Source organism: Parus major, chromosome 20 (assembly GCF_001522545.3).
Source record: "Parus major isolate Abel chromosome 20, Parus_major1.1, whole genome shotgun sequence".
Lineage (NCBI taxonomy): Eukaryota > Metazoa > Chordata > Aves > Passeriformes > Paridae > Parus > Parus major.
The window spans coordinates 487819-507991 of NC_031788.1; the positions used below are offsets into that span (position 1 = coordinate 487819).

Sequence of the window (20173 nt, forward strand, 5' to 3'; positions counted from 1 at the left end):
CTCATTCAGGTAAAGAAGAGACCTTCATTGTGTTGCATATATATATATATATATATATATATCCAAATCATTTCTAGTGTCTTCACAGAGCAACCACAAGCTTTTCTTCTTAACTCAAACTTGAAAAAATGCATTTTGGCCTTCAGAAAGTAGTATATTTCCAGGCAAAAGCTGATCAAACACTTCCAAGAGCTCCAATTCCAAGTTATCCACCCCAGTGGACATGGGAGAATCTGTAAATTTTATCATAGCAAGTACATCTTACTCAATATTAAATATTGATGGTTAATAAGAATATCAAAGTACACAGAAGACAGAAATTAGCCTCAGGATGCAGTTTCACTATCTTAATCTGCTCTGACTGCAGACTGCCTGTAAAAGGGGCATTCACAGGACTGACACAAATTTTAAGAACACATTGTATGAAAAACAAATTGCTAAAATAAGATTTTCATCTTCTTCTTCATTAATGAAATATTCCTCTTATGCATATAGTACTGCTCCTTGAGCTTCCCAGAACAAGGTCTTTTATTTTGGCCCAACCTGTGTCATTGAATGACAACCTCTCCTCAAGTATCAGTAGCATTACTTCAGACCCATGGCAACTGCCACACAACTGTCCCTTCCATCATTTCCATTTGGTGAATTTGCTTCCAAAGCAGAAAACATCCTTGTGTATATCAGGCTAAAACATCCCTCTTGAGGCAGCTGGCCAGGAGAGGTAACTCCACTTAGCATAGTTAAAACCAGTAATGGATACACGACAGACAATTCAGGACCAATTCAGGAGATAATTTCATTACTCATTTAATACAATTGTGAGTTTCTGCAAAAAGGGATGCTCCTGTCCTCCCTCCCTACACCAGACAGGACTTCCTTCCTCTCCTTCCCTCACACCAGGCTGATGATTATGCAATGACATGGCAAATCAGATCTCCTTACCCTCTCCCTCAAGTGTTTTTTCCAGGACTACCTTTCACTTGGATCAGTGAACTGACTGATGAAAAGACTCCCTGGGAGTGTGCCATCTGCTTTCTAAATCTGTCAAGTATCTCGATTTGAGGTTGGATTTAAGAAACCGGGTGTCTGGGCAGTGTTAGCTCTTCAGCTGAATCAGGGAGCAGATAATGTACATGCTCAGGACACTGCCAGATGATATGCAGGAGCCTGCACTTAGCTTCAGGGTATGATAAATCCCATACTAGATGGAGTACATACAGAACATAGGACAGAACTCTGATTTTGCTAATTTGAGTTGCCTTGCTTTAGGGTATTATTTCAGGACATATAGAGGAACTAGAGTTTCATATCACAGCCTCTGAAAGAAAACCTAGACCCTTAAGCTCTCTCCTTTGCTCGGTCCCCTTGCAGCCAGGACCCAAACCCTGCCTTGGGGAATGTCTGGCATGCTTGACTGCAATATGAGCAAATGTAATGCAGACTTTTTGCCAGGCTAGCTTTCTGCTGTTTAGTGAGCTTAAGGAATCTATCAGACAGTCACATAAACATTAGAACCAGAGGACCAGAGTTGCAGAGACCTCTGGAACTGCCTCCAAATCCTGCAGTATAAGTTGATGATCACAAACAAAAAGGTAGGGAAACATACTCACAAGCTCACTAGAGTCTTCATGGTGCTCTGTGGGTGCAAGTAACCTGGGCTATAAATGAATACCTGAGTACATATCAGCATGGACATCCATGTTATAAGTTTCTGAAATGGATAGAAGCCATCTAATAAAACTTAATTATGTCTTATTTCAGAGAGAGTAGAAACACCCCTGGAAGTGCCCAAGGCCAGACTGGATGGGGCTTTGAGCAACCTGCCCATAGCACAGGGGTTAAAATAAGATATTTGAGGTCCCTTCCAACCCAAAACAGTCTGTGATTCTGTGATGCAGCAATGGACATTTTCTTTCAGCCACTGTAAGCATCCTCCCTTACAAATTATAAGGACACCTGCAAACACCTGCATGAATACAATAGAGACTTAGGACAGAAAACATCAACTACTTAAGCCAAACATCACTCATAAGAATGACTCATGTTTGAAGTCAGTTATAAAACTGCATATAAAGCAAATACCTAAAATACCATTAGAAGGCAAGTGACATTTTTCATAGAATTAGGAATGCTTTTCTGCAAGCAGCTAGAAGCCAAAGGCAAGATGGCGCTCTGTACCAAACGCACCTTCCCAAATCTTGTCAAATAGGCCTGAGGAAACTGACCTAGTCACCAAGTTCCATGTTCACCCAAACCCAATTTGCTCTCTACAGATGTCCAGTGCATGCTCTTGGTTCTGGCTGCTTGTTAGTTTAGCTCTTCCTGAAAAAGCTCTGGTCATTACTGCCTGAGATCTGCAAAAGTCCAGCAGGCACATCCTCCTAGACTTGCAAGATACAAGCCCTTGCATTCCTAAAATGTCAACAGAACTTCTGTTTCCCTTTTTCTCCATCCTTCTTTCCCTCCCTTTCCTCATTCACCTCCACACCAATTCCTGTTAAAATCTGAGTGATCAAAATCAGAAACTGAAGCTATCTACTGTGTGAACTGGACTGGATAAACAATTTATACCAAAAAAGGAGCAGTTTTAGAAAGGTAAGCTGAATCTGCTTCTATCAAAATAGCTTTTGCTTGCAGTATCGATCAGGTAAAAGCAATAACTTCTTTTTTCCTCACCCAAACTTTTCCACACCAAAGCCCATGGGTTAGATCAACTCAGAGTTTAGTTTTCATTAAGAAATAACAGTGCAAGTTAAGGTGGTTTGTATTAAGTGAAATTTTGTACATTTTTGTACATTTTTGAGTTTTGTACATTTGGGATATAGGAAACATTCACAATCGAGACAGTTTCACATCACATATCTTACCATGGAAATCCACAATCCCAAAGACAATTGTCAACTAGGACACGCAGTTATTGTAAACAGACCTCTGAAGATGTTAAAATACAACAATTTTACTTCTTTAAAAGCTAACTGAAGATCTCAATACAACTGATTTAGTCCTAATACTCTAGTCCTGAATAAAGCTGAACCATCTCACGGTTTTCATGTTTAACCCCTCCGTGTTTAGAAAGACTTGGTTACAGCAGATCAATTCCTGATTTCATTCCCTAAAAATCAGCATGAGATGAAGATGTACTACACCAAAGCAACAGTAAGGAAAAAGCTGACTACACCAAAGCCTAAAACTAATTCCTCAATGTGTTGGATTGGTATTAAAAAAAAAAAACAACAAAACAAACTAAGGGAAACACCTAAAGAACTTTAGGCTGCTGGAAGCTGATGGGAATTTTACTCCTGGCCAATAACTGGTCATTTCTGAGAATTGACAGTAATGTTGACCGTTGAAAAGTGAGATCAACTTGTGAACTAAGACCTAAGCTTGGAAATTTCTTTGTCTCTTTGTTTCTGGCTGTGAAAGGTAACAGAGCTCCAGCTGGCTCCCGTTCCCTGCCCAGCCCATTCGGCCCAGGCAGGGGCTGGGCTGGGCCTGCCGCGGCTCCCGGCCGGGAGATGGGGCCTGCGGGGCTTGCCCCAGGCTCTGGCCGGGCCGGGCTCTGCTGCAGCTTCCTGAGAAGAAGCCTCTGGGGTGGCTGAAACTTCTCGAGAGACTCCTGGCTCTAAGCGCCACTGAACTGAAACCTGGCACCATGAACGCCTCCGGCTTGAGCAAGACTAACTCTTTTACTACCCAGGTGAGACTTGCAGATTTAATCCTTTTTCCAGGAGGAGGGCAAGAGAGAGGAATCAACAGGTAAAGAAACAACAAACTATCAAAGACAGTGATGAAAGGAATTAAGCTTCAGAAAGGAGAGAGAAATAAGGAAATGCTTTAATAAGCTAAAATATTCTTCTGTTAAAGCTTTGGAGATAGACAATAGTGTTCTGAAAAAACTCCTTTAATTCATGAGAGTATATTGGGAGGAATGGAGTATTTCAAAGTGTGGATTTAAGCAAATAGTGAAGTAGTAGAAGTAGATGCTGGAACAGAAAAAGAGAAGTGATAGCTGTTGAAGATTTATAGCCCTTAAGAGGAAAAGAGAAAATTTCTGTTGCCAGAAATGCTCACAGAGAACTTTTGCCTTTGAATAACTCATCCTTAAAATGACACCCCTTGACTTCATGGCCCAAAAAACCTACCTCAGAGTAGTGTGAAATGGGAGGAGAAAACTGATGACAGAGTTTCCGGGCAGCTGGCATCAGAGGAATAGAAAGCCATGAGGAAAATGGTTTTCTTGTGAAAAACACTATAAATTAGCAGAAGAGAACTTCTTTTTCTCTACAAAGATTGATGAGAAGACTATAGCAAAATTAGGACTGTTTTAACCACTAGGTTTTTTGTCTCTTTATGTTATCATATGAACAAGAGAATGGTTGGATAGTAGAGAAAAAGGGTTTCTCGAAGTTTTATTCTGGTTTCTTATTCTTGTAGTTTTGTTAATAAACTTTCTTTGTTGCTTTTAAGTTTTAAGCCTGTTTTGCTCTTGTTCTAATCCATATCTCAGAACAAGAAATAAGTAAGTTTTCTAGTGATTTTTTAGCTAATGGTTTAAAACCACGACACTCAATTAAGAATTAAGAGGTAGTTTCTGAGAAGCCTGCTCACAGCATCTTTCGCAGGTAAGAACAGCACAGCAGGAACATGGCAAGGTTTCTGTTTATGGGACCTGGATGCAATTGCAAAACCATGTAGGCTGGAAGAGATTTCTGGAGGAGAGATTACTCTCCAAGCAAGAATAATTTCAAAGCTGGATCCAGCTGTTCAGGGCCTTATGGATTTGAAAATCTCTAAGGATGTAGATTCTAGCATGACATACCATGCTCCTGGCAAAAGTAGTTTCCTTTTATCCAAGGGCATATCCCTTGCTGCAAGTGTTATAAACAATGAGATTTTTAACCTGAAAATATCACAGGCCAGAATAAAAAGAAAAATGAAAATTAAGAGATCAGAACTGTTTAAAAATTCCCTTTCTAGAACTGTTTTATAATGAATAAGGAGTCAACTCAGGTACTTCACATTAAAGGCAGAGTTGGAGCAGAAATTAATCTCCTGGTAAATTTTTCAGGGCAGATGTTAATATATCAAAATAACAGCCTTAATAGTAAATTGATTGGTAATTCTGAAAAATATTTTCAATATTTTCCAGGAAAAGAACAGGTGAAGAACTGCACAAGATCTGATAATGCATCATCCAGTCTGACTCAGTTCAAGAGCAAATGTCTATGATATGGCAAAAGAAGAGCACCTGACAATAATTCCTCTTTGCCTGTACATCCATGTGTATTTCAGGCAGCATCTGTCCCTCCCAAGTCCTGTAGAAGCTTCTGTCCCAGAGCACTGAAACACTGCTGTTCCTTATTTACACAGAAGTTATTTATGCTCACACTTTGTGCTGCAGAAAAACAGTAAGGCAGCCTCACCCATGAAATCTTCGTGCCTCTCTCCTTCCTTGAGTCACAAGAATTATCAAGAGCTTGACCTATTATATACAGAATAGCCCTTCATCACAAAAAACCCCCAAAATATGCAATATAAAGTAACACACCCTGGAGATTTTAGCAAAGACTCTTTCTGACAGCCCATTTGAACAGCTCTGAGCAGTCGCAACTCCCAGTTGCCCACATGCACTGTCCAGAGAAAGAACTTTGCAATGCCCTCAGCAAACAGCAAGGATTAGAAGACCAGTCTCAACCCTACACAAGCCTGACAATACCTTCTCTAAACACAGGCTGGCTTGCCAACACTCACCTGGAGAGAAATTATGAAATACTACTTGATGTAGTATTACCTTTCTGTAATATTACTTGCACATTTCTCACATATTAACCTTTAAGCAGAATTTAAGCTGATGCAGGCATCTCAGACATAAAATTAAAGCCTAGTTACTTCTGTGCTGAAGTTTTATTCACTCCAACATTACTCTGTTTTCCTCCCTTTCCAAGCTTCCTTGCCATATCCTTTTGGAAAATGGCAGCTGTATTACATACTCCATGTCCAGTATTGCAATGTTATAGCTGTGGTATCTAAAATAATCCTCAAAAAATATTTAGTATGTTCTGAAGAAGGATAGCCATATCACAAGATGTAAGAAAGACAGTATTAGTCAGGCGAGTTGTGGTACAACCAGGCATCAAACCCAATTGTAAAGAGTATCATATTCATTTAAGGCACCATGAGGGAACCAAAGCATAGATACTCTTTTCAGCATTGTCCACAGCAATTTCAGCTAATGAGTTTTATCTGACTAGTGGAGAGGTCTGAGAGCACTCATAGATCACAGGACATTTAGTTATCTATGAAACCTCAGTAATACAATTACTCTGGATCATAATAACACTTTAAAAGTAAAATGATAGTAGCTTACCTTCCACTGAACACTTCCTCAGCACCTCTAGAGTCCGACTGAGTCTTGGGCACAGCCATGCCCTACTCAGAGCAAGGTGTCCCCAGGGAGACACAAGGCCCTTGAGACCATGTGCTCACACAAGTGACCATGAGGGGTTAGCTCAGCAATACCAGCCGACTCCACCACTCCACTCCCTACTCTCTCAAACTCCAAATATCTCAAGGATTTGCAGATTAAGAACATAGCTTTTGTTTAATGAACTGGAAATAATGGCATGCTTCTGTGACCAGATGCCCTTCTGTAGGTCAGGAGCAGATGTTAATACACAACTCAAAAGCACAGTTCACTTGAGTACTTTATGAGTTTAAGTTAGTGAAATCTGTCTTTGCAATTCAGTAAAGAAATGTTTAGCAAGTTGCTAAATCAGCCTAAAATGGCAAGAAAACAATTCTGTCAATAAATATGCAAACACAACAAAGCACAGGTAACAAACCACAAATAAATAGTACCTGTACACTGAAACCATATCCAGTTTCTATGAATCCAAAACCACCTGCTTCTCTAACTCCTGTGGAGCAATCCCAAAAGAACACTATTGCAAACGGGTTAGCATTTTAATGTCATATTATTTCTGTAGTAGATGCAGCTAGAACTACCACCACAGCCTAAGAAAATGCCACCATCCCAGCTAATGGTCAGACAAAGAGGGTAAATTAGGTCTTGCTGTCACAGAAGTTTTAATACTCCAATCACAACCTGAAAACACCAGACACAAGACAAAGTTTTATGTCCTGAGCTGCAGGAAGTGTATATGACTTTACCAGGTATTTCTACTACAATATTTTGCTGATAAGTTGCACTGATTTTCCCAATGAAAATTGATCAGAGGGACCATTTTAGTCTGCCAGGCTGCATACTACATACCTACTCCAGCATTCAAAAGGATTTCTGTTGTGAATAGAGCTCTAGAGCTAAGCTTACAAAGCTTCATGAACAGCGCTCTGATGAAGTGTTAACTGCAGAATAAATCAGCTTAAATCCAGGGAATTGTTCCAACGGATTAAAAAATCAATGCCAAAGAGAAAGGAGGAGGTCCTGCTCCCACTTTAGAAATATCTCACTTTGTTTTGAGCCTGCTACCCACTATTTCCATTTAGTGGTCTTAATCCTATTATCAAAAGAGACAGTGAATATGGGTTCACATACAAACTGCGCTGCTAAGACCGTGCTTCCATCATATCCTCTTCAGAGATATCTTCTTGAAACTGAAGAGCTTTGATCTATTTAAGCATTCTTTACAAGGAACTTATTTTGATCATTCACATCAGCCTTTTCAGAATCTCTCCAAGTTTCACTGGGTCTTTGAGAGCAACAGAACTCATGCAGCACTCACAACACAGGTGCACTGTGAGCTTACACACCACAGTTTCCTAGTTTGATCACTATTATTTTTCCACAAGCATCTAATCTTCAATTTGCTTTTCTAAACAATGAGATAATATTTTGATAGAGTTGCCGAATACAACCCCCAGTTCTGCCTCGGACTAGAAAACTGATTCAAAGCTCATCACTCTGCACATACAGTGGGGGCTCTTCTCCAGCTGCATTACTTCACTCTGCTGAACTTAAAATGCTACTTTATCACTTAGTGCCACAGGATTTTTTTTCATGCTTCCTCAAAGCTAACTATGATAATGTATGTTTTTTGAGACAAATAAATGTCACCTGTCTTCAGTTTCTTTTTCTGACTTTGACTTCTCTGTGCTTTTGGCTTCCACATCATCCTCTGGCAATGGTTAATATTGTGAAAACACTGTATAAAATAAATCTTCCGTCTGATTTATAGCTATATTTTTATTGGCTGTCGCAACAGAACCTCATGGTCTCAGAAATGCCAGTTACTCTTCCCTCACCTCCTCCACCAGTCACCCTTTCATAAAGCTTTATTACTTCCCTTTGTCCTCCCAGTGGCTTCTTTCCAAGGTGCAAGGTCCTAAACTGTTTAATGTCTCCTCTCCTCTAATTCCGTGTTTTTGCTTTCTCATCACCTCTTTTTCTTTTCTAGTTCTCTTATACTCAAGACTTTGCCAGATTATGCTGATAATGAGCTCCAGTGTTGATTATTCATATGATTTTATTGCTTTATAGGACTTCCACACTTCCTCAGGGAGTCATATCAGAGTTTCTCTTTAGAAGTGTGCCTTAATGCTGCCACAAACCTTCATAAATGTGCATGCAACCTTTGACATAATACCCTGCTTCCTCCACCACTCCTAGAGTTGGGAATTTCATGAAAAATATTTTTTTATTACAGAATTTAAAAATATAAGATGCCCACATGCTCTCTCTTGACATCAAGTTGACTTTTTTTTAAATTAGTCCTTTTATGTACATTTGCTCTATTTGTGTATGAGCTACACCAGGAGCTGCAAAGAGCAAGTGTCCATCCACTGCAGAGAAATGCTACACTCCTCGTTCAAGAGCTTTTATGAAATGTAGGACGCAGAGGGAATCATCAAAGGCTCAGGCACTCTTTTCAAAACAAGGGCTTGATCTGGTTTAGTTGAGTGAGCTCATCATGATCTCTTTCGAGGCTGTACTCTGGGTCCTCTTGGACCCTTCAGGCAATGCTTCTTATGTCAATATTACCCAATACAGTGAAGTCAGTTTCTTTGATCTATCTGAAACTCCAGTTTAGCACAGGGGCATGCATGTTTCTCACAATTCCTTCACCAAACCACACACTGGGATTAAGTAGTCTTGTTTCTCTTGGGATCTTTTGAGTCAACATGGAATAACTCTGCAATTAATGAAGGGACCAACACTTTCCACTGCAAGCCCAATACACTGGCACCTGATACACTCCTGTTAAATATTCACCTCAGTTAGAGATTAAAGGTTTTGATTTTCCTTCAAATGAAGATGCAGTCGGGAAAAACCAAGAAAGAGGTAAAAGCTCCAAGGCTACTTCTCCTGCAATGCCCCTGCAGCCAGTTTGGAAGAAAACAGAACCCTTACCATCCCTGACTGAAAGCTGTTTTCTACCTTCTACTATGCAGTCAGCAGTAATAAAAGTGATCACTCTTCATCTAGTCACAGCATGAGAGAGACAGCACAGCACCACCCACCCAAGCTTCTTACCAGGTCAGTGGTGATGTGTTAATGCAGGTGCTCAGAGGAAGAAGCAGCAGCTGTCAATATTAAGATGTGACTGTTCATCCCTTAAAAATGAGGAATATACAGGTATGCCAGTAAAATAAGAATGGAACTTTCTAATAGCTGCCCAGAAACAACTGCAGGCTTTGTCTGTTTGGCCAGGCAAGAGAAAGAGATCCTCCTCCTCCTCCTACAACTGCACCCAGGAGTTCAGAGGCACCAGAAGACACTAGGAGGAAGGCACCTCTGCTCCCCACAACCTGGCTTTCCCCATACCTCTGATCCATGCAGACTATTGAACCCTGCTGCAGGGAAGCAGAGACCAAAAGCATGGAACAAGTCCCTTGATGGATGGAAAGGCGAGTGCCAGTCTTGAAAGCTGAGGTCCTGGACTCTGGAATCACTACTCCTCAGAAACCTTAGGATTTTCTTAAAAACACAAAAGAAAATTTTAGTCTAGGGATTTAGGATAGGATAAAAATACTTCAGACTTCACTAAATTAAATGCTCAAAGATCAGGATTTAAACTCTGTGAGCCTTTCCTTACTGAATGTTTTGACAATACAAAGACTGTATTTGCTTAAGTCATTTTTAGGCCAACAAGTTGACTGATGATGGCTTCTACATAAACAGTTCATTTTAACAGGGATACAGGATAAAAATAGCAGCATAAGTCCCATGTTTATAATCAATCCATAACCCAGAACAGTTGAAGGCTAGAGATCTGAGAAAACATTAATACATCACATCAAGGAATAAAACTCTTGATAAGCAAGATATCTGCATTACAACATCTCTCTGTTTAGACAATTAACACTCTCAGGTAACAAATTTAGCTTTCTGGTACAATGTGTTTCAAACCATTTCAATTTTTTTCCCCAACGACCACTACCTACCAATGAGAGAAAGCAGAGAGATTCATATTCTGGAAACTTCCCTAAACAGCTGAATAATATGTGCCTAAATAGTTCTTATTTTATGAAAATTAAGTACTGACAGTGTTTTTCCTGCATTTATACACAGTTTTAAATTCATATTTCTATTCTACTATGAATTTCTTCAAAGCTTACTATACCATACAATGGACTTTATCTTATTTCTTCCTTTTTTTAAAGGGAGCACAGGCTTCTCTGGCTGTTTTATTGCTTTTATTGTTAAGAAACTCCTGTCTTTATTAAAGAAAAATGAAACAATTAAAATCAAGGGCAAAAAAAGCAGTTATCTTTTGTAAGGCCCAAGGAAAAAACTGCATTACTCTTCTACTACTGACAAAAAAAGATAATATAATGCTCAGTAAATGTCTCCTCCATCTGTCTGAGAAGTCCTATGCAACACAATTTCCAAAGCTGGCATTTGAAGGCTGTCTTGGGCTTTGTTTCACAACCTCAACAAAACATTTTTTAAATAAGGAAAAAAGAAGATAAAAGTTTTTTTTCTCCAAAATCAAGCCAGTTCTTGAGCACAGTCTAAAGCTGAAGGTCAGCCTCAAGTGACACAAGCACTCCGCTCACTGTCCCTTCCCCAGCGCTGCTTCTGCTCTGCCTCCCAGCGCTGCACAATCCCATCTGCTCTTCACTGCTGATGCTGGAATTCCTACAGAAATTCTGCTCCCTTCTGGATATCACAGTTAATATAAATTACCAAAACAAATTTAAAAAATTTAAAAAAACAAGGCAGAATGACAGACTCCTTTGACATTTTAGAAGGCAGTGCACTATCAAGGAAAACAATGTTCAGTAAGGAAATACCATTTTCTAACACCTGAAACCACTGCAAGAAGTGGAATGCATTCATGTGGAACAGACACAAGACACCCCTCCTGAGAAATCACCTGGTAAACTCTGCAAATCGTTTTAAAGACATTTTTATACTGGTGTGAGTGCAGCATACACATAATTATAGTGGCCTAGAATTCCCCTTGAAAACACTTCATTTAGGCAATTACTACCAAATGTCACAACAAAAGCTATTTCTCACAGTGTAAGCTCAATCACTATCCAGAGGGCTTAAGGGTTCATTATCCTTGTGAACCTTCTGGAGCACATGTGACCAGGCAGCCCTGGTGCTGACACCATTAGTTTCCCAGATTTCAAGAACTGATCAAAAACCTCGATACACTGTCAGGCTACCTAAAATTTGGAAATTGTTGTAAACATTCCTACATGTTTACAAAGAATTAATGAAGACATTCTCAACATCAACAGGAAACCAACCAACTAAACCAAAACCATCAAAAAACCATTTGGTAAGAAAGGCACAAGAAGTCTCTGTTACTGTTTTGGTATGACCATCTCAGGCCAGAGAGGGACCAGAAAGATGGGATGACATTAAGATTGGAAAAGACCTCTAAGATCATTCAGTGCAATCATTAAAATACGAAATTATAAAAAATATTCCATTTACCACCCAAAGTACAGATATATCAGAAAGTAGGACTGGGGGGGAAGGGTGGGGGTGGAAAGCAAAGATGATGGCATTCCTTATCCCTGCACCTCCACCTCTATGCTTCCCAGCATGCCACCACAGAAGTTCAGAAGAACCAGGATAGTCCCCAAAGAAATCAGATCAGCAAAGGTTTTTAACTTCCTTGCAGGTCTGGGGTGGGAACTGGAACACTGGCTGAGTGACAGGGAGTGCTGCAGTACAGTCAACCACATTTAAGGCAAGTAACACCTCTGAGTAAGCATCACAGACCTGAGACTGCTCCTTCCCTTAGAGCAGAGCCACAGAGAAATCTGTCACAATTACTATCACAAAAGAGTCTGGTCACAGATACTCTGACAACATGCAATACAGTCAAACAAGCACATATTCAAATACCAGGACAACAAAAATCAACCTGGATTTAAGTTTTTTAAAAAGCTTCTCCAACTGCAAGTATCACATTTTGCAATTCCTCATCAGTAACTCTTTTGCATATTGGAAACAGGAGAAATGCTCATGGTTTCTGTTTCCTAAGATCTGAGCTGCCGCTAAAGAGATCAGAGAAAAAGCTTCTGGAAAGCAACAGAGCTTGCACACATGTGGAGGTACTTCATGAAGCCTGCCTGGCAGCAGGACAGACTTCGAGTTGCTTGGGGCATTTTAGCAGAAGCTTAGAAAAACTTTGTGATCCCTTGAAATCACAGACAACTTGTCTCTGGGTCCTGCCTTATGTGGTCAGCCCCATAACTGAGTCCAGGGACAAGACAGCCATGAGCTCCAAGTCCATTTAAACCAGTTACAAATACAGAAATTAAATGTCCAAAACGTATGGAATACCTGTGCAATGGCTCTGATCAGTGTGGCCAAAAAAATATTTTAAACCTTTACTCTCTTATGTCAAGACCCCCCCATATGGCAGTGTTCCCAGGCTGGGGTACACCTAGATCTCTACAGCACACAGCCCATATTGCTGCTCCTCTCTGAGGTGGAGGCTTTGGAAAAACAAAACTACACTTAAACAGAAATGACCTGAATTACTTCATTAGCTTTTTTGTACAAACAAAGCTACAGCCCCCTCTGTGCTTCTGTATTCACCCTGCTGGAAAAGTCTGGCCCTTTTGCAATTTAGACATTTGTGCCGAAATCTTGACAATGACAGGTCAGTAACTGGAAAATGTCAGTTGAAAGCCCGAGATCATGCCAACTCTTCAGTTACAGTAATTCAGTTCTATGGCACAAAAGAGTGCAGTGTCTGACACTACCAAGTCACACTGTGGCCAGGGAGACAACTCGAGCTACAGCCTAGCAATACAGGCTAACACAAGCAAGCCAAGGACTCCCCAAGGAGACATCCTGATGGACAATCTTCTAAGCAACCCCTTTCTTATGTTTCTTACAACACCAGTAATAGCAGCTACCATGGCTGCATTATATAGGCATTGCACAATTTAAAATGCTGAATAGTATCCATCCTCTTAAAGCAATGTCCTCACTGTGAACCAGCAGCCCTGCCACAGTTCTGTTCTCAACTCCTGGACCTTCCAGCAACATCACAGCAGTGTGACCATGCTCAGCTGTATGGAGATGAAGCAGAGAGGCCACTCACTGACAGGTAACCTCACAGACTATTTAATAAACATGAATTGGTAGGAATACCTGCTGGGAGTTCCATCCACCTACTGCTAGAAGTAACAAAAAAAATCTCTTGCAGAATTTTTTTTTAAAAGAATGAATGTTTTCAATTAACTACTTAAAAAATGTCAGAAAAGAATAGTTGTATTCTGTGGCTAAGCTAATCCACGTGAAGATTTTCACCAAGCCCTGTCCCTTTCTTTAGGTCAGACGACAGATAAAGCTCAACTGCATTGTAAAGTAAGAAAGAGATCTTCCCTGGCTTTCCTGAGAGCCATATGATACGTATTTGATAACCTTTGCATTCAAGCCAAAGGAAAAAAGAAGTTTAATTTGTAACAAGGGCCATTTCTTTCTGGAAAACTGTCTCAGAATAAACTACATAAGCAAAATCACAAATGTAGAGTTATACAATGATTAAAAACACTTCTCTGTCAACTGAGCAGTCTGTCCTTGCCCAAGACTCCCAGCACTGTTATATTAGCTCTCCACCAAGGCAGAGACAAGCCACACAGCATGTGAGCTGGCAGCACAGAAAAGCAGACTTGAACCACTCCCTAAGTCGCATCTTCCACCATCTGGACAAAGCACAAATCCAAACACAAGCTCTCCTTTTCCAATCTAAGTCATAAAACTTACACACACAAATCGAGTTTTTCTTTCTGCCTATGCAAAGGTAGAAATATCCTTTAGAACCTGAACCCATCCCCCTGCCTCCAGATTTTATTGGCTAAGTAATAAATTTCAAAATGACCACAGCCAAAAGAAGCTATTGAAAACTTAAGCACCTTTCCACACAAAGACAGTCAAAAAAAACCCCTCAGCAGAAAACTACTATGTGTGACAACAGTACTGGAGAATCCAGGCAAATTTTCAGGAACAGATCTGAAAAATCAATTTAGTGAACAGAAACTTCATTAAATATCTATATTAGTATTTAGAAAACTTGAATGTACACAGACACCCAAATAATTACAGAATTTACAAAACACTGCAAGGGTATCAGTTGCAAAATTTGTGAATTTACAGTTATATTTTTAAATATTTCTGATGCTTACAAATAAATTAGAATGAAGTCCACATATAGTATAAAAGGTATTACTAGATCCTTGTTAATTTACATAAATGCACTAAATCCCCTCCTTAATCACTGTCTTTGTTTAAGGAATTCCAGATGTTAACACAGGGTCAGACTGTTATCTGCCCCAGCACAGGAAAACCATCCAAGATGCAGTCACAAAATCGACTGAATTAGTAGCCAGGTGTAATTCATACACCAAGCCATGCTAATCTAACTACAGCATCAAATGGGACCATTCAAAATAGGAAGTACCTACACAGACACACAGCCTCAGTCTAGACTACAGTTCAGCCCATGAGCTCACAGCTTCAGTCAGCAGCAGCAAGCACAGACACATGCACTTACCTGACTGAATTGATTCTAATTAAAACCCTGCATTTGTATACTGTCAGTACAACAGCACTAAATCAGTGTTAATTTGTCATTTGTTGGGCTCATTTGCAGCCCAAGCTGATTGCAGACTGGGCTCACTGCAGGGCAGCAGGAGCACCAGAGGGGCACAAGACATGAGAGCCTCTCCCCGAGCAGCGCTCCCAGCAGACGGAACTGCTGCACAGTCAACATCCAGAGAACTTCAGAAAACCCCGAGTGAGAAAGCCCCCACCTGGACTAACAAGCAGCTGAAAGAAGACCACAGAAGGTGGGCATAAGTGGTCAATTTTCCCAGGGAGAGAGACTGCAAGGAGACTTTTGCAGCACTCTACTACAACACCGTATTCATAAAGTCTGGATGAAGGGACAAGGAGCAGAAAGTCTTCTTAGGATACAAGCTATTCTGAGAGCAAAGAGAAAGGCTGACTGAAGATCTGTAGAAAAACCCTCTGAGAGTAATAATGGAGAAATAAAATAACAGATTAAATTCAGTGCAAATGAAGTTACAGTCTGAAGATTAATGGTTCTTATTTCACATAGAGTAGTATGCTCCAAACTGACCAGTAACATTCAGAAAATCTTGCTAGAGTCACAACAGATTGATTAAAGCATCAGTTCAGTCATTCAACACATGAAAAATAATGTTAGAAAATTATTAGTAATAAAACCACCATATAAAAACATAGAATGACTGCATCTTAATGCAGTGCCTGCTCCTTTCTTTCAAGAGAACATAATGGAAAGGAAAATACTTTTTAAAAGGAAACAAGGTTTGAAAACACGAATGAAGAATAATCAATCAGGCTCAGGTTCTTCTGCCTGGAAACAGAGATTGCTGCAGTGACATACAACAGAAACCTGTAAAATCATCAAGTGAATGGAGAAGGTAAAATGACATCAGTTCTTCACTGTGTCCAAACAATACAACAGCTAAGAGATAGGAAATGAAGCCAGAAGCTGTCAAGTTCAAAACAAAAAAACCCAGAGGTAGTCAGAACCTCCAGGGTGATTCTGTGCGCTGGAAAATCTCCCCTGGGATGCAGTGCCTTATATTTAAATGGATGGGAGACACGGACTAGTTCACAGAAGAAAAATGCATTAACCATGAACAAAATAAAAGCAAACAACATCTACCTCTTGACAGCCTACAAATGACAAGAGACAAGAAGGTCATCAGGCAAAGGTATCTATTATACATCCTGACCTTATGCTCTTCTCTTTTTGGTTACTGCTAGAAAAGAACAGTGCTCTTACACAACAAAATCAATTACGTTTCTGGTACTCCTCACACCTTTTTTGAATGCACTCAGCTTACTTACCTGGCAAAAGCTAATCCTCTGGGGAGATGAGGACACAGAGGGGCTAGATTAGTACTCTGATTATTCAGCAAACTGAACTGGATGAGGAAAACCTCCAGTAAAGACTGAAGGTGGTACAAGAGAGAGCAAGAATATGACCAACCCCTTTGCATAGCAGCCAGTCTTTAGATCAGTTTAAGGTGTAACACACAGTTTAATCACCAAAACAGAAATGTAAAGGAAGCAGCTAATTGCCTCACTCCTCTGTTCAAACACACAAGTAAAAGCCACAATTCCAGCTCTTGCAGGGGGGGAAAAAGTGCCATTTCACATCTTTAGTCCATATGGTAACTACAAAAAGAGTCTGGTTTATACATAACCAAATAGTAAAGGTTTCTTTAAAATTGAACATTACATTTATAACCAATCCTGTTTTCATATTATGTAAAATAAGGAAAACCCCTTTGGGGAACTAGGCCCATTGTAAAATACAGAAATGCATCCAAGTCTGGAAAGGACAATAGCCAGATGCAAACAGCGATTCCTTCCATGCTTCCCACAGCACCCGTTGGATTACTGCAATAAATGGTGCTATACCAGTCACAGAATACAACAGCATATGACCAGATATTAAATGGTGAGTGATAAGTAAGGTCATTAAAAATCCAACAAATCCCATTTATAATTCAGAATTTACAAGAACAGAACTGAAAACCAAGTGAAATTATTGAAGTCTCTCACCAACTCTGAACTCTGCTTTGCATAGTCACCCAACCTTTTCCACAGCAGGACCAAATCACAACTGCTCTGCATAATAACTGGCCTGACCATCCAGAACACTGACAATTCTGGGGGAAAAGCAATACAGGATCTTATTATTCCTCCCAAACCACATTCATATAAACATGAAACCACTGAGGAGCACTGAGACACCTATCAGGAATACAGTCTTCAACATTACACAGGGAAACTACCAAACTGTTCCTCTGCTCCTGGAACCATCACAGGTTAAACCAGGCCATAATATTCAGACTCAAATAGCGTGAGCCAACCCTGCACAGTGCCCAACATGGGCTTAAGCAGCATAGACATATTTACTTATATCCAAGACACAGCTGACACAAAGAGCATAAGATAAGCCCTGTTTAGGGAGGGTTATGGTGTCAACACAGCCTGTGGAAACAGAATTGAGGGTTTGGCTTCACCATTTTCCAGGAAGAAACTAAGCTACCGTTTGTGAGAATGGCAGTAAATTAATTAAAAATTAAAACCTCTAGTCTCTTCTTACACATAAAAAACAACCCCCACAAAAATTTAAAGCTGAATTGATTTCTCTTTTGGTTTTATTTTTGTCCTTAAACTATACTATCATTATAATTTTTGTGCTTCTCACTGAAATACCTATATATAACTGCTTTGTTGTAATGCTTACCTTGAGCATAAAACAGAGAAATGTTTAAAAAAGAAGTCTCAGAAGTATGTTTAAAAATATTTTCTAGTGTATATTCAAGGAACCAAAATACATCTTGTACATAACAAAGCCTCTGAAATCTAAAGGTACCACTACACTTTACACTTTCCAATGAAAAACACTTAGGACTGCATATGACCAATGTGAAATAAGAGCTGCAAATGGGAGCACTGGAGGGTTTCTGAAGGTGATCTGAAATTAGAAAAATCCAAATCAAATACATTTATTTATTTCAATTAATTTTTAACCTCAGATACATAATGAGTAACTAGGAATATAGCCACAGATTTCAATAATGCTGCTTGCAGCAGTTGTATAATTTTAATTGTAGAATATTGTTTAATTTCCATTGTGTAACATTTCCAGCTTCTACCTTTGCAAACATCTTGATACAAGGCAAATATAAGCACATGAAGCTGCTGCCCTAAGACACAGTGCTTTGTGTGCCACACAAGGCTCAAAATCCCCCCAAAATAATTGAAATTAGAACAATCATTGCCCATCTTGAGCCCCCTCAACAATCCCCATCCAGTAAAATAGTCCAGTTAAATCCTACTGATCACGCTTCAGGATTCTACACCAGTTCATGCAAGACATCTGGTAAGCTCTGTTCCCCTAGCCCAAGGAAATTGTGCTAGAAAACCTTCATGCTAATTTAAAATTAGCATGATTTAAATTTTAATTAAGAAAAATTTTAAATGCAGAAAGGACTTCACACCACTTTTCTGCATTTTTCACAGACCGATATGCTACTGCTAAACCTGGTTTGCCAGGCTTCCATCATTCACTGCTCTTTCTACAGACAAGGCAAAGCAGAAGCTAAAGCAATGAGCTTCCAAGTCCTCTGTACATGGGAGACTCACAAGCACAAAGACACATGCAGCAGAAGCAGTTTCTTCATAAAATGGCCTGGACAGGACCTTAAAGCTCCTGCGATTCCAACCCCCTGCCATGGGCAGGGACACCTTCCACCAGACCAGGCTGCTCCAAGCCCTGTCCAATCCAGCCTTGCATACTTGTATTCCATTCTTCCCCCTTTGTAACCCCCATCTTCTCATCACCTCAGTATTCAAGCACAAAAACTCTTCTGGATTTCCCAGACACAACGCCCTGATCCTTACCAGACAGGTTCCTGTTCTCTGGAGCAAACATGCATGTGACCAAGTCACAACCTCACAGCAATTCATGCTGTGACCGTACCTTATCTTGACACGATCACACATTGGCTCCAACATTCTTGGACTTGCGAGCCACCAAAGCACGGTCCAGACCCCAGGCTCTCAATCAGCAGGGCAACCCCGAGGCAGCGCCACGAGCCGGGACAGGGCTCACAGCCCGGCTTGTTTTGTAATACCCCGTCTTCTGTACTGCCCTTTATAATGATGCTCTTCAAGACAGCAGAAGCCTCTGATTTCGCGACAATGTTTCTAATTGCTCGTTGTGACTTACACTAAATACAAAATATTTATTAAACATAAAAAAGAGACACGACGTTTCAAGTCAATGGAAATCTTTAAAAGCTATTCCCTTCCCATTCATACTCCAACAAGGCTGTGCCGAATTAAAGATAACAGTCAGTTGGCGTTGTCCGAAGTAAATAATACAAACGAGAATTCTGATATCTGAATACCAGAAAGAAAAGCTATAAATGAGAGAAATCAGAACGGCCGAAGCATTCCCGTTCGTTATTTACATTGCCCTCCGCAATAACCTCGGGCACTTCCGAGGCGTTTCCCCCATTCCCAGCGCAGCCCGGTGTGACGAGGATCATTTCCCATTCCCAGCGGGGGGGAAGCGGGTCTCTCGGCCGGGGCCTCACAGCGGATCCGGGCTGCGCTGAGCCCCCGCCTCAGCGGTCTCGGCGGGGAACGGCGGCGGCACCGACCCCCCTCGCGGAGAAATCACCTCCGTCGGGGCGCGGCAGGACACACGGCGCCCGCGGGCGCGGCTGCCATTGATTCCGGCCCGCCCGCCACTGCCGCGTGACATCTGCTGCCCAGGGGCAGCCGCGCGTCCCGGAGCCGCGGCGGTTCCGCGGGGTCCCGCGGAGGGCAGGGGATCCCGGCGCGGGGGGGGTCCCAGCGGGGCCGGCCCGGGGCTCACCTGGACCGCGGTATCTCCGCACTCCGCCCGCCGCGGCACGGAGCGCTCTGCGCCTGCGCGGGAACCACCTCTGCGCGGGGTCGGAACTACAAATAACATGGCGCCGCCCCCCGCCGCCCTCGGGCGGCGCCTCTCGCAGCCTCCCCCTCCCGCCGGCAGATGGCGCGGCTTCCCTGCGGGCGCCCGCCGGGTCCCGTGAGGGCACCACGGATGGAGCCGTGCCGCCGGAGCTCGAGACAGCGCCGGTGCTGGCGGGTCTCGGTAGGGTGACCTTCTCTGAGCACGGC

At 41.3% G+C, this 20173-nt stretch overlaps 1 protein-coding gene across 6 annotated transcripts in view; it reads right to left on the reverse strand.

Moving 5' to 3' along the window:
* The window catches only part of NDRG3 (NDRG family member 3), a 64034-nt gene extending 44070 nt beyond the window's left edge, over positions 1–19964 (reverse strand). For 5 of the 6 annotated variants that reach the window (XM_015647570.2, XM_015647568.2, XM_015647569.2 and 2 more), the window contains exon 1: positions 19887–19964. The gene's annotated coding sequence lies outside the window, so the exon portion shown is untranslated. Of the gene's footprint in view, positions 1–6367; positions 6492–19886 lie in introns of those variants that run through there. The other variant, XM_015647566.3, reaches the window with a different exon arrangement.
* Between the last annotated feature and the right edge of the window lie 209 nt (positions 19965–20173).